Source organism: Pipra filicauda, unplaced genomic scaffold, assembly GCF_003945595.2.
Source record: "Pipra filicauda isolate LSUMZ 115617 unplaced genomic scaffold, ASM394559v2 scaffold661_size620017_pilon, whole genome shotgun sequence".
Lineage (NCBI taxonomy): Eukaryota > Metazoa > Chordata > Aves > Passeriformes > Pipridae > Pipra > Pipra filicauda.
In genome coordinates this window covers 267,622-276,866 of record NW_024104822.1, presented here as the reverse complement: position 1 = coordinate 276,866, position 9,245 = coordinate 267,622, and the positions used below count along the sequence as shown (strand labels likewise).

The 9,245-nt window shown below is 49.4% G+C and overlaps 2 protein-coding genes across 7 annotated transcripts in view; one reads left to right on the top strand and one right to left on the bottom strand.

Annotated features, from left to right (window-relative positions):
- Positions 1-9,245, bottom strand: part of ALPK2 (alpha kinase 2) — a 98,938-nt gene that overhangs the window by 61,917 nt on the left and 27,776 nt on the right. The gene's annotated exons all lie outside the window — the stretch shown is intronic.
- The window catches only part of ZNF532 (zinc finger protein 532), a 30,628-nt gene continuing 21,610 nt past the window's right edge, over positions 228-9,245 (top strand). Inside the window, exons 1-3 of one of the 6 annotated variants that reach the window (XM_027742803.2) lie at positions 228-485; positions 927-1,066; positions 2,683-2,792. The gene's annotated coding sequence lies outside the window, so the exon portion shown is untranslated. The other 5 variants (XM_039388533.1, XM_027742802.2, XM_027742808.2 and 2 more) reach the window with 5 other exon arrangements.

The following is a 9,245-nucleotide window of genomic DNA, read 5'->3' as shown; positions in this document are numbered from 1 at the left end:
CAGCGCCGGCGGAGGTGGCAGCGTGTGGCTCCTCCCGTCCTTTGTTGGCCTGGAAGCGGAGCAGCGGCCGGGCGTCTTCCCCCGCTGCCCTTCGAGGCCTGAAGCGCTCTGGCCCCGGGAGCGCCCGGAGGGCTCCGGGGAGCGCCTCCCGGGGCTGCCCCGGCCCCGGGGAGATCGGCCCTGCCCGCCGGCCCCGCTCGGTCCCGCTCCGGGCGGGACCCCCGACCTGCCCGGGCTGCGGGAGGCCGCGACCCGGCCCCGGCCCCGCGGCGCCCGGCGGCCCCGCAGCCTCCCCGCCCCCGGCACTCTCCAGGGAGCCGTTCCACACGGAATCACACGGGAGCGTCTCCCCATCTGTGCCGCCGAGCACCCCCACCCCCACCGCCCAGCCCCGCAGCCTCCTGCCATTATGTTCCTCCGTCGCGGGGCCGGGCCGCGCCGCGGGCCGTAGCCCTGCCCGAGCCCGCCGGCTCCGGCCGCAGCAGGTGTGTCGCATGGGGACCGGAGGTTGCATGCGGTGGGGTCGCTTCCTCCCGGCCCGGTGGCGGCCGCGGCCCCGCGGGCACCCGCGCCGGGGCTGCCCGGGCCGGCGGCTCCGGGCCGGCCGGGCGGGGGCGGATCGCTCTCCCCGTCGCCGGAGGGGCCGCGGCCTCCTCTCCCCGGGCGTCCCCGGGGCTCGCAGGACCCGCTCGGGCAGGGGCCGGGAGCGAGCGGGCCCGCGGGGAGGTGCCCGTGGCCGCGGCGGCCCGGAGGAGGGAGCGGCCCCCCGGGCCGAGGGGCCGAGGGAGGGCCGGCCGCGGCCGCCTGTGCGGGGAAGACGGGCCGAGGCAGCGGAAGAACATGGTGGTTCTCCCCAGAACGGGGTGGGGATGAGGGATGCGGAGAAGGTGTGCAGGGTTGTGCCCGAGACCTCTGCTCAGTTGCAGGTGCAGCCCAGGGCAGAGGGGCTGGCCGGGGTTGCCCACCCGCCCGGAGGGAGCCCTGCAGAGCAGCATCTCCCGCAGCCCCCGAGAGGAGGGGGCTCGGCGCGTAGGCGGAGGTGGTTACTGGTGTTCCCAGAGCAAGGGTGAGTAGCCAGGAGGAGCGGGGTGGCTGCTGTCTCGGTCTGTGTGCCTGTCAGCCATGCAGGAGGAAGGCCCAGCGTGGCCGAGGTGAAGGGGAGCGGGCAGGAGCAGAGCGGCCACGGGCACAGGTGGGTGCGGACCCCCGGAGCGGCCTGGGCACCGCGGGGAGCCGAGCCCCTGGCCGGGCATCGCCCCAGAGACGCAGGGCCGAGCGGGCGGCTCGGTCCGCACGGTCTCTGCGGGGTGGGAGCCGCGCAGAGCCTGCCCGGGCCTCCCCAGCCGGGGGGTGCCGGCCGGGGGGGCTGCCCAGCCGCGGGGCTGCAGCTCGCTGGTTCTTAGGGCCTCTAGCATAGTCGAATAGCAAAAGAAAAAAAAAAATCAGCGCAGCGGCCAACTCGGTACTGCGAGGAGGGGGCAAAGGAACTATTTTGCAGGCATCTTGCTGCTGCGGAAATGGATTTCTTGAGGGGAGGGAGGCGCGCGTGTGGGTACTCTGTCTAGTAATGCTGCCCAGAGCTCAGAAAATGCCACTCGGGCGGCCCCAGAGGCAGCGAGGAGTGGGGAGGGCGGACGGGAGAAGCCCTCGCTCGGGCACCCCTCGGCCGTGGGCATGAGGGGGCAGATGTGACGTGTGTGAGCAGCCACCCCTCGTGCTGTGGGAGCAGAGGGGGAGCAGCCCGGGTTAGCAGCCTGTCTCCCAGGGCTGTGGCCGAGCCTGCCTGGTGCTGCAAGAGAGATCCTATGAGGATTTTTATTGCGGTCTCTTTGTTAGCTACAGACAGGCACGCACACACTCCCAGCTCTCAGCCAGGTTGTGGGAGGTAAGTGGGGGAGGCGAGGAAGGGAGCGTGCGGGGGGCTCTGGGGAGCAGGGGCTGCGTGGGCCGGGCAGGAGGGGAGCCGGGGCACAGGGCTGCGCCGGCCCCACGCCACACAAAAAACAGCCCCTGCGATTTTCAGGGACTTGTTGGCAACTCAGCGAGGGTTGCCATAGCTTTTTATGTAGGGTGACCAGAACCGGCTGGAACTGGTTTGAGGCAGATCAGCTCCTGAACACAATGCAGTCACTGAGCTACTACACTGGGAGAGCTTCCTCCCTTCATGGCAGCCAAAAGCAGAGGAGCTTGCAGAAAGATACCATCCCAAAACAGTATGTGAATGCACACTTTAGACACACAGCACTGGTATGTGGCTAACGTAGTCATAAAGGGTTCTGTATGTAAATGTACATATTTGCAGTAACTGAGATTACTTTGGCTTTTCGTGCCTTTTTATGCTTAAGGAATGGGCAAGAGCTGAGATTTATGACCCTTATTAAAATATTTTTGCTTTGCAAGGGTGGGACACTGGTTATGCAGTCTATTTTAAAACTAAACTACATAAAATGGATTGAATGATTTGTAATTGTAGTTATGCTTGTGACTGAGGATGCTGCTTTGCATGCGGTTTTATTTACAGGGTGCTGTCTTGTGGTTTGCTTCTTTAGGGGACGTTAAGGGGGGGGTTGCTGTGCCTTTCTCTAAGGCCAAAAGGAAACAGTATTGTTGTAGAATTGTGCATAAAAGCATTGCAAAGATGCTGTAAGGCATACTGGTTTTCCCTTTTTTTTTTCCTTGTAGGCCTATTGATTGGGGCTGCCTTTAACCCTTTGGTGTTTGCAGAGGTAATGCGGCTGTGGCAGTAACTGAGCACCGGCTAAAAAAATCTTTCAAAGGTCAAGGTTCACAAGGTGAGACGTGGTGGTTTGTGCTGATTATAACAATAGCGTGTAGGTACATGTGTGTGAGAAGTAAATCTGACTCCTCGTTGCACACTTGGCACATTAGGAAGGAGACAATTGTTTAAGTGTTACCGAAGAAATGCTATTAAGGTCCTCCAGTTTTAATAGGATTAAAGCTCTTATTTTTAAAGACTTAGTGATATCCTGGCTAAATACACTATTTTCATTGAAATATATCCAGATATACATTGTTTTCACAATGCAGTGATATGGAATAGGCCTCTGAGTGACAGTCATAAATTGTGGACCAATTGTGGCAGTGAGCTGTTCTGTGCTGTATTACAGACTCACATGCAGAATTTGCTGTCTGATTATTTACAGGTTATTGTTTGGCCACATCTGAGTGACCCAACACTTGGTTTTGAATTAAGGTCTTCAGTGTTAAGCATGTACTTAATACCTCCTAGAGAGAAAAAAGCCGTACAAAATAAATAGTATGGATGGCTTTTCTTAGACTGTTGTAACCTGGGGAGGATTTTGCAGCAGCCAAGTGGAAAGATGTATTTTGGGGGGTTGGATGGAGCTCCAGCACATTATCAGTGGCATGAATTATAATATTGTGCAGTAATGAAATCAGAAGAGGAAACCGGATGGGCAGTGCATCAGCTCCTGAGGGGTGACTGCTTTTAACTCAAAGCAATGGGTAATGGACAGGGGTTTGTGGGGTTTTTTTCTCATATGAAAAATAAATGTGTACTTAGATTCGAGCTGGCATTTGTATCTTACAGTGAAAGCGGAAGGATTCAGAGAGAGGGAGAGGGGGAGAGAGGAGGAAGCAGTAATGAATCTAGCAAAGGGAAGAACAAAGGCTGTTAGAGCTTACACAGTGGATCACTAAACATTTTGCCTTGGGGATTCTTTGCTAGAACTGTTACTTCCTATAACAGGAAATCAGCTACTCTAGAATCATAACCAGTGTGATTTTTAAGAAATCTACCCAGTCCTAGCTGTGTTAGCTGGTTGGGTAGTCTACAATCAAGATAATATGGAGGCAGAACATTGAAAGTGCTCTGTTGTGGTGTGAAATGAGTGTCCTCTCCTCTGTGCTCAGCAGATAGACAGTCCTAAAAGCCTTGAGAGGTTGTGGATATTGGGTAAGTTGTGAGCTGGCTGATGATAGGCAGGGTGCCTGCATCCCAGTGACAATACAAGGAAACCTTTTTGTTTCTGACTGCAGCACATTACATAAGGTGTCGAGCTATTAATTGTGGAAAAGTGAAAATAACGTGCTAACGTTTAGCCTGAAATTCTGGGTTTGTGGGTTTTCCTGCAGTTGTGATGTGTTGTGAGGTTTGGTAGGGCAGTGAATAGCCTGTGATGGAGCAAAATGCCTGACAGATCACTGTGCTGATTTCTGCTTCTGTCCTTCAGCACTGGGATGCAGAGGGGCTGTATTTGACTGGGGACGTCTGTTGCAGAGCGATGCTGGCAAACAGGAGTTCTTGTTGCATGAGAGGAGCGGTATCTCCTGATGATAGGACGTGTGTTCTTTTCCAAGTGTCAGCTAAAACTCATCTGTTACATGAGAGCACCTTTTAGGGTTTTTTTCTCTCTACCAGAATAGTAAGCAGCTTTAAAATTGTGAGTTCTTGAATTGATACAAGATTCTATGGATCTGTTTTGTTTGGGTTTTTGAACGCTATCTGTACTACAGATTTTTATTTTTAGCAACGAAGATTTTGAATTTGCAAGGATTTTTGTAGGCTGTAAGATAGAAACCTGACTAGGTGCTGGAGTCTGCAGTGTTCTTGGTGAGTTGTATTTTTTCAGTCTAATAATATCTGTAAATGCTCTTCACCAGGAGATTGGGGTTTTGCACGCAGGCCAGCTTTCCAGCAGAAAATGCTGCTGATGCTGGAGGGCTGGTGCTCTGTATCAGTACCCAGGATCTCATTTTGCATTGAGGCTGGTCTCAGGTATCTGATCTCCAGAAGGAGGGTAAGGATTTATCACATTCCAAGCCCCTTTGGAGTGAATTAACTAACTGTTGTTTTCTTAAGCATATGACTGTGTGTTAAAATATAAATATGCATACAGAGAGCCGGGAATGTGTGTTCAGAAAAACCCAAACTTGACCCTGACGTTTTGGGGTCTTGTTGTTGCTCTGTTGGGCACTGCCTGGCTGGGAGAGCTGTGGCTCAGACTGGCTGCAGCTGCCACAATTGCCACCCCCTTCACAAAGAAACACCTTACAGCAAAGGGGCGGGAGGGCTGTGCCACTCAGAATGGGATTCAAATCTGCAGCAATTCTGGAATCTTAAAACTCTGTCCATTCTGGCTGTACATCTGAATTATTCCCGTGTTACTGTCACAGCCTGTTTTACATACAGAAGCACAAAATTAAGGCATGTTTATAATTTGAGTGCAAAAAGAATGGTGTGTGGATTTCCTTGTTTTTCAGGAATTCAATTCCATTTTAGGAGGAATTGGGGAAGTGTCTAGGCCCAGCCCCTAACCTGGATCTCTGGATACATCCAGGTAGTTTCCATGTGGCCAGCTGTAGCTGGGGATGGCCTGTTCAGCTCCGTGCTCTGGGGAGGGAGGTTCCTTGCTCATGGGCTGAAACATCCCTGGTCTTTTTTCCAGCCAAAGGCTGAACATCCTGACCTTTCAACCAGCTGTGTGTGGTTCTTTTTCAAGCTGTGCTAGAGGTGGTTTAGGCTCCAGAGGCTTCCCCTTCTCTTTCCCTGCCTGTTTTCTCCTACCCAAAGAGAACTTGAGGTACCCAGTTCATTGATGGGTTGGACTACAAGATGAGGCTCCTAAGGAGTCATAAACTACAGTAGTACTATTTTGGCTGTCAAAATTTTGGATTAAGTCTTTACTCGCTGAGTCTTGTGCATGGAGGCAAATTGGATTTTCCTCTTTTTTTGAAGGCAGATAGATTTGGTGTATACATATAAATTTTCACTGTGAAACACCCCATACTTCACAAAGATGTGGAGACACATTAGGACTGGCATGACCTTATTGATGCTGTGGATGGTAAATGAGACCTTTATCCTAAGAAATGAAAAATTCTTAGGATAAGAATTACTATGCCTCTTATGAAAGGAATTTCTGGGATTTCTGGAAGCAGGTGTTTGGGTTTTGCAACAGTAGCAGGCCGTGTGCCCTTCCACAGGGCAAAGGAAGCTCCCACAAAGGAGTGTGAGAGCCATGGCTGGCTGCGGGTGAAGTGGCCTCTTGCACGTGCCCCTCGCCTGCTGAGGGTGTCAGAGCAGCGAGGCTGTGATTTGAGATGTGGTTCCTGTTTCCTGAAGAAGGGTTTGTGGTTAGGTTAGCACATTGCTCTGCCTGTCTTTACAGTGCTTGGCTTTCAGAGGAAATGATGGGAAGTGTAAGTCAGTCATAACTACTAATATTTGTTGAATAGCTCATGAACTGCTCATATTCTGCCTATTAGGCTGAAGTTTACCTAATGTTAGGATATATGTTATTGTTATTCTGATTGAATCACTTAAGTCTTCTCTACCTGATGAAGTTTCTTGGCATAACAATACAGAAACTGTAAAGAAAAAGTATGCTTTTGTGCTAGTTAGGTATTGCTCCCCGTGTAGGCATTTTGTTCCAGAATGAGCCTGATCTAATTGCTCTCATTACTTTTGTTTGGACATAAGAGTAATTATTCCAGACTTCTGGAATTTTGCTTTGGAGTAGTGTAACTGTAATAATAGCTGTGTATGGCTCTACCAGAACCAAGACACTGCCATGTGCCAGACCCTGAGAAGCCGTGTCTCTGGTTTCACAGGACTGAAAAGAACACTGGTTTGCTCAGAAGAACATACAAAAGAAAAGGTCTCTGCCCTAAAGAGTCCACAACCACAAACGGGGGGAAGAACAGTGCAAAGAGTTTAGGGAAGGTAAAGCACTGTGGTCCCAAGAACATGAATGCCATAGGGAGATGAAGATTAGAGCTGGGGGGTTTCCCATTTCCTTCAATAGATTTGCTGCTGAGGGAAGCTGAAGTTGAGTAGTTGTTTGACCAAAAGCAAGGAGTTAGATATTGTAAGTATAGACAATTACATGGGATCTGAAGGCAAAGGGTAGGAATTTAATAAAGCAGAAAAGACAGGGCTGATACAGCTAAAGCAAGTGTATAAAGTCATTGGACTTGTGGTTCAGCAATTTGGAAGAACTGGATGAATGGGAGGGTAGGTGTCAAAGAGGAAAAGTTGGTTGGTTCTTCAAAGGTTAACAAGTAAATAAAAGAATAAAAATTGAGCATGTAAGACCATACTTATGATCCAGAAACAAGAGAAAACTTCATGCATAGAGAATATTAACTGGAAAGGTATTGGAAAGGGAGGAGGATTATTTGTCCTTGCTAGGCTGGAAAGCTTGAAGTTGTTCTTGTACCTGACAAAAATTAGGGGTTTGAGTGGTCTGGAGATAGGACCTGTCTTGGAGCTGCCCCAGAGCATTCTGGTTTTTTGTCATCATTAGGCTGTTCAGCTTCCCCAAAATGACTCTGGTTTGAGTGTTTACAATTGCTCAGCTTTACTCCAAAAAGTATCCTTTCATTACAGCTAGGATTTCTAGGCAGCTTGGTCTTTCTGCGGAGAATGCTGTGCCCCAGCTGCAGGTGTCCTAAAGCCAGAGTTACAAGATAAATCTTATTTAGAAAGTAAAACAAGTCTGTGTTTCTCTGGTCCCCCCCACCTCGGCAGAGCACATGAAAGGGGAGGTTTGTTTTTCCTCATGTGTCTGGAGTCCTTCCATCTGAAACGGGTACAGATACAGGGCTTGAGGAGGAGTGACAGCAATTCCATGCAGGAAAACAAAAAGCCTTTATCTGCCTTTATCAGTCCTTCAGAAGCAGATGTTTACTTCTAAGCCCTGCTTGTCCTGCTTGCTTCTTCCACGGTCAGAAGAGTTCTCATGGACTGGTTCTTGTTTTGACATAACTCTCCAAGTGAGTGCTTCTGGAATGTGTTACCACACGTGAACTGGGAGAAGTAAGGCAGTGGAACAGCCAAGTACCTTCCTTTGGCTAAAACCTATGAGATTCTTGGAAGTCAAGGAGAAAGGTATATTCAGGTCTGTTATCTTAAGTTTGTAAGACTTGGTGGTGTCTTCTGGGCAGAACCCAGAAGCATTTCACCTCACTGCTCCATGGCTCCCTAGCTGTGTAATTCCTATTGGAATTCCATATGCAGATTTTTTTTCCTTGTTACTTTTATCACTGAATAATAAGTAAGCAAACTAATGCTTCAATTTTTAAAGAAACTGGTTTTCTGTTTAACTTTTTTCAAGCATTCTCGGAGCCCTTCTCAAAGAAATTCCAGTTTCTGGCAAATCCTGATTTCCTGGGGAACCAGGAGCTTGCCTCATTTCCTGTTCTGAAGTACTTACAGGCATCATGTTGGCCCAGAGAAGGAATAGGCTAACAGCTTGTCTGGCAGCCAAGGTGTCAGTTGATTTTGATCTTGAATAAAAGGCAGAGTTATCTCCTTAAAAGAAGGAGTTACTGAAAGGTTTCTGGAGAGAGGAAAAAAAAATAGGGAGGAATGTGGCTGCAGAGTCCTGGCAGCTGGGGTTTAAATCCTGAACCTTAAGATGGGTGCACTAGAATAGTGAGGAAGAGATGAATAAAGGGGCCAGGTTAGAACTTCACCTCTTTGCATGTCATGACTGGCCATGCCCTCTGTCCCTTTTTGTTTAACTTTGATTACTTTACATTTTGAAGAATGAGAGGAGCTCTTGCTAAGGGCAGCAGTAATTTTGGGTCCCCCAGGGAGCAGAAGCCCTCTGTGTTGGTTGCAGCTCTGTCAGAGCACGGGGGTCCCTCCTGCAGAGCCCTGCAGCTCTGTGCAGTGTGCTCCCGGGGGGGGGCATTTGGGAGTTCAGCTCAGGAGAGCCTGGAATTCCTCAGGAAAGGGCAGATGGGTCTCCTCTGCTGGGCAGTTCTGATCTTAAATATACTTGGAGGAAATAGTGGGTAAGCGGGTCTTGATTCATTGCTATTGATAAATGTTAATTAAACTCCAGGATATGTAATTAGAGGAGGTTTCAGGCTAGGGTGACTTTCTAGTTCTTTTTGAGTATTTACAACAACTGCAGAAAGACAGGTATGACAGATGCACAGCCAGAATGCAAATAATTAGTACCTCAGATCAAGAGTAACTGCATCAAGGCTTTGTATGGATTTACATGGATTTTATATGCTCTGGTCTGTGGAATCTTTTCCATTTAATTCTTAGAGAAACTTGCTTTGTAATTTTGATATTATGTATGTGTTTGTTTTTGTATTTAGGACTTAATAAGTTAGACAAAGCCACAAAACTATTAAGTGAACCATGTCAACAAATTTCAAAACCCTTCTGTATTTCTGTGAAGGTGTTGCCTGAAATGTCTGTGTGTATTTCAGTATCCTGTAAAAATCTTCCTCCTCTGCCTTCT